Raw genomic sequence first — 5475 nt, forward strand, 5'->3', positions numbered from 1 at the left:
ATGTTTCCCATGCCAATAAAGCCCTCAAATTGAATTGAGAGAGAGAGAGAGAGAGAGAGAGAGAGAGAGAGAGAGAGAGAGAGAGAGAGAGAGAGAGAGAGAGAGAGAGAGAGAGAGAGAGGGAGGGAGAGAGAGAGAGGTACTGGTACTCCTAGGTACTGGTACTCATTGTATATAGCCAGGTTATCATTATTATAATGTATCTATTAATACTTTATTTGTGCCTGTTTTACTTTTCTATTACTTCTGTTCTTTCTCTCTGCACTGTTGGGAAGGGCCTGTAAGTTAGCATTTCATTTTTAGTCTACACCTGTTGTTTATAAAGCACGTGACAAATAAAATGCGGTAATTGTGCTGTTAGATTTTTAAGAGAGAGAGACCTACAATATATATATCAGATCTCTCTCTCTCTCTTTTTTCTCCCTCCCTCTCTTTCTCTTCCTTCTCAGAATGATTTCAGTCAGTTCAGACAATCATTTTATCCAAAACATGTGTGTGTGTGTGTGTGTGTGTGAGGTAGGTAGGGAGGGAGAGCTGTCAGCGTGATACGGCAGTCTCTAACCAGCTGCAGCAGATCGACATCTGAGCAGCCAGTGAAAAACAAAGTCCTTGTAAATACAAAATTTAGTTTATTTATTTTCCTTTTTGTACTTTAACTGTTTGCACATTGTTAGAACACTGTATGTAGTCTATGTAGGGATAATATGACATTTGAAATGTTTGTATTTGTTTATTATCCATTTTGTGTGCTTGAGAGAGAATGCAAACATAGCCAGCCAGGGATAAAGCCCTTCAAATTGAATTGAGAGAGAGAGAGAGAGAGAGAGAGAGAGAGAGAGAGAGAGAGAGAGAGAGACAGACAGACAGACAGAGAGAGAGACAGATAGATAGAGATTGAACATGCAGTGTGAATGCTGTAGGGATGGTTGCAGTTCTTAACAATGTCTGTCTTATGTATTGTGTCCACAAAGCCCCATCACCCCTCTCATCTCCCCTCTCATCTGTGACTGTCTTCCCCTCTGTGTCTCTGTGAGGGAGACAGAGAGATGAGAGAGAGGGGCAGAACAGAGAGAGAGATGGAAGGGAGAGAAAGGAAAGGACATGGATTGAAAGAGAGAGAAACAGAGTGAGAGATACAGAGAGAGAAACACAGAGAGAGTGTGTGTGTGAGAGATACAGAGAGAGAAACAGAGTGTGAGATGTGTGTGTGTGAGAAACAGAGAGAGAGATAGACAGAGAGAGAGAAACACAGAGAGCTAGAGGGATGGAGAGAGAGAAACACAGAGAGAGATATACAGAGAGAGAGTGTGTGTGAAACACAGTGTGAGATACAGAGAGAGTGAGAGAGATGAGGGAGAGAAACAGAGACAGAGCTAGAGAGGATGGAGAGAGATATACAGAGAGAGAAACAGAGAGATATATATGTGTGTGAGAGAGTGAAACACAGAGAGAGAGATACAGAGAGAGAAACAGAGAGAGAGATATACAGAGAGAAACAGAGAGGGAGATATACAGAGAGTGAGAAACACAGAGAGAGATATACAGAGAGAGAAACACAGAGAGATATTAAATAAACAGAGGAGATATACTTTAGAGAGAAACACAGAGAAGAGATACAGAGAGAGATTTAAGATATACAGGGAGAGAAACAGAGAGGGAGATGACAGAGAGATATACAAAAGTTTGATACCAAGAGAGAGATCCTACAGAGAGAGAGATAGAGAGAGACAGAGAGAGAAATACAGAGAGTGAGAGAAAAGGGAGAGAGATACAGAGAGAGAAACGGAGAGTGACCAGATACAGAGAGAGAAAATCATGAGAGAAACACAGAAGAGATATACAGGAGATAGATTAACAAAACAACTGAGCAAACTAGACATACCAGAGAGATAGATATTTAGAGTGAATATACCACAGAGAGAGAAACAGAGACTCAAGCTGAGAAAGCCGCCTAGGCAGACCTATTGAGATATACAGAGAGAGAAACAGAGAAAGGGCAATATGCACACTGCCCACAAAATGAGAGAGAGAAACTACAGAGAGAGAGATGCCAAAGAGAAAAAGAGAGAAAGATAGACAGAGAGAGAGAAATATTTCCCACAGAGATATACAAAGATCCACAGAGAGAGATTAGAAGACAGAAACAGAGATTTTGATAAACTCCCAGATCTACAGGGAGAAATACCACAGTGAGCCATACACAGCAGAAACAAGATTTGAGATATACAGAGAGAGAGATAGAAGAGAGAGAGCAACAGAGAGAAAACAGACAGATTACAGAAGATAGAAACCCAGAGAGAGAAACGTTTATTTAGAGAGAGAGATATACAGAGAGAGAAACAGAGAACTGTTTGCACAGAGGGATTAGAGAAACTGGGTGGAGAGAAAAGGAGAAAGAAATTGAGAGGGGGGTCTGACATTGACAGTGGTCTGATCTTTAATTTTTGTTTATTACTGATTTTACTTCTTGGAACAGAAGGAGAAGGAATGTACGGGGAGACAAGGGGAGGAAGGATTGAAGTGGGGAGTAAGAGGGAGGGGGAGAGACGAGGAAGGGGAAGCAGGGGGAGCAAGGCAGGGGGAAAGATGGGGAGGAAGGCGGGAGGCAGGGGGAGGAAGGAGGGAGCCATGGGGGAGGAAGGAAGGAGGCATTGGGAGAGAGGAGGGAGACAGAGGGAGGAAGGAGGGAGCCAGGGGGAGGAAGGAAGGAGGCATGGGGGAGGAAGTAGGGAGCCATGGGGGAGGAGTAGGGAGCCATGGGGGAGGACAGGGAGCCATGGGGGACAGAGGGAGCCATGGGGGAGGAGTAGGGAGCCATGGGGAGACAGGGAGCCATGGGGGGGAGGAAGAAGGAGGCATGGGGGAGACAGTAGGGAGCCATGGGGGAGGAAGTAGGGAGCCATGGGGGAGAAGTAGGGAGCCATGGGGGGAGAAGTAGGGAGCCATGTGGGGAGGAAGTAGGGAGCCATGGGGGGAGAAAGTAGGAGGCATTGGGAGAGAGGAGGGAGACAGAGGGAGGATTTTTCTCTATAGTCTAGACAACAACATCCAACTAGATCAATAGGGACATGATCAGAGCATGGACATGTTTTTAGATGCCAGCAATCATTTAAATCTCTCTCTACTCTTCTCTTGGTGCCACATTTACATGCTATATAAGAGAACACTGAAAAAGATGGAGATGTTGGAGATGAGAGCTAGACTTCCATGTTAGTGAGCCAATCTGTTATGAGGTATGAATCAGGTTCGTATCTGGTTGTGACAGGGATCTGAACAGCCCTGGATAATCATTTTCAACACTTCCCTCCCCATCTTCCCCCTGACCTCACCCCCTCTTCCTCAACCTCTTCACTCAGACCCCCTCCATCCTTCATCCTCCTCTTCCTAAATAGCATGTACAGAGACTACAAAAGCTAGTAGACATTGAGACAGGTGAATCTACAGTGATGAGTAGAATAGTGACATGGATCTCAGAGGAGAGGGAGGGAGAAACAGACCTGTGTGTTTGGGACAGCTTATGTGTATGTGAGAAACACAGCATGAGTTTGTGCATGTTTTTACATGAGTGAGAAACACAGTGTGAGATACAGAAAGAGAAACAGGTGTGATATTTGTGGATGAGAAACAGTTGGTGGAGATATGCAGAGAGAGAGAAACACAGAGAGAGATATACAGTGAGAGAGAAACACAGGAGACTAAACTATGTTCCCGGAAACAGAGAGAGAGATTTCAGCCAGAATACAGCAGGAGATCTCCTACACCATGAGAGAGACAGACCACAGACTAGACACCTGATTTACAGACCACATACTAAACAGATTTACCTGACCAGATACTAAACACCTGATTTACCTGACCACATACTAAACACCTGATTTACCTGACCACAGCTAAACACCTGATTTAGATATACAGAGAAAGATTTACCTGACCACATACTGAAGACAGACTAAACAGAGACCTGACCACATGCTAAACAGATTTACCAGACCACATAGAAACACCTGATTTACAGAGAGATAGAAACACCTGATTTACCTGACCACATACTAAACACTTGATTTACCTGACCACATACTAAACACCTGATTTACAGAGAGATACTAAACATATACATACTAAACACCTGACCTGACCAGAGAAACACCTGATTTACCTGACATACTAAACAGAGATAAACACCTGATTTACTGAGACAGACTAAACAGATTTACCTGAGATATACTAAACACCTGATTTACCTGACCACATACTAAACAGAGATTTACAGAGAGATACTAAACAGATTTACCTGACCACATATAAACAGATTTAGAGAATACTGAGACCACAGATAAACACCTGATTTACCTGAGACATACTAAACACCTGATTTACCTGACCACATACAAACACCTGATTTACAGAGATAGATAAACACCTGAGAGAGAAACAGACTAAACAGATTTACCTGACCACATACTAAACACCTGATTTACTGAGAGAGATACTAGAGACCTGATTTACTGAGACATACTAAACACCTGATTTAGAGAGACTAAACAGATTTAGAGACCACATACTAATCAGATTTACCTGACCACATAGAAACAGATTTACCTGAGAGAAACAGAGACACCTGATTTACCTGACCACATACTAAACACCTGATATACCAGACCAGATCTTCACCTGATTTACCTGACCAGAGATACTACACCTGATTTACCTGACCACATACTAAACAGATTTACAGAGAGATACTAAACAGAGACCTGAACTACTAAACACCTGAGACCAGACCTGAGAGATACTAAACACCTGATTTACCTGACCACATACTAAACAGATTTACCTGACCACATACTAAACACCTGATTTACCTGGACATACTAAACACCTGATTTACCTGACCACATACTAAACACCTGATTTTGACCACATACTAAACAGATTTACCTGGATTTACCTGAGATTTACCTGACCACAAAGGGAAACACCTGAGGAATTTACCTGACTAAACAGGATTTACCTGACCACATACTAAACACCTGATTTACCTGACCACATACTAAACACCTGATTTACCTGACCACATACTAAACAGGGAGATTTACCAGGGGGAGGAACAGATTTACCTGAGCCACATGGGGACTAAACACCTGATTTACCTGAGGGAGGGGGAGGATACTAAACACCTGATTTACCTGACCACATACTAAACATGATTTACCTGACCATGGGGGATACTAAACAGATTTATGGGATTTACCTGAGGACATACTAAACAATCATGATTTACCTGACCACAGGGAGATTTACCTGACCACATATGGGGGGAAACAGGGAGCCATGGGGGACCCCAGGGAGCCTAATCACCTGATTTACCTGAGCACATGGGGGACCTGATTTAGGGAGCCATACTAAACACCTGATTTACCTGACCACATACTAATCAGGGATTTATGGGGGACTAAACACCTGATTTAGGGACCA

The sequence above is a fragment of the Oncorhynchus nerka genome, unplaced genomic scaffold (genome assembly GCF_034236695.1).
Source record: "Oncorhynchus nerka isolate Pitt River unplaced genomic scaffold, Oner_Uvic_2.0 unplaced_scaffold_930, whole genome shotgun sequence".
Taxonomy (NCBI): domain Eukaryota; kingdom Metazoa; phylum Chordata; class Actinopteri; order Salmoniformes; family Salmonidae; genus Oncorhynchus; species Oncorhynchus nerka.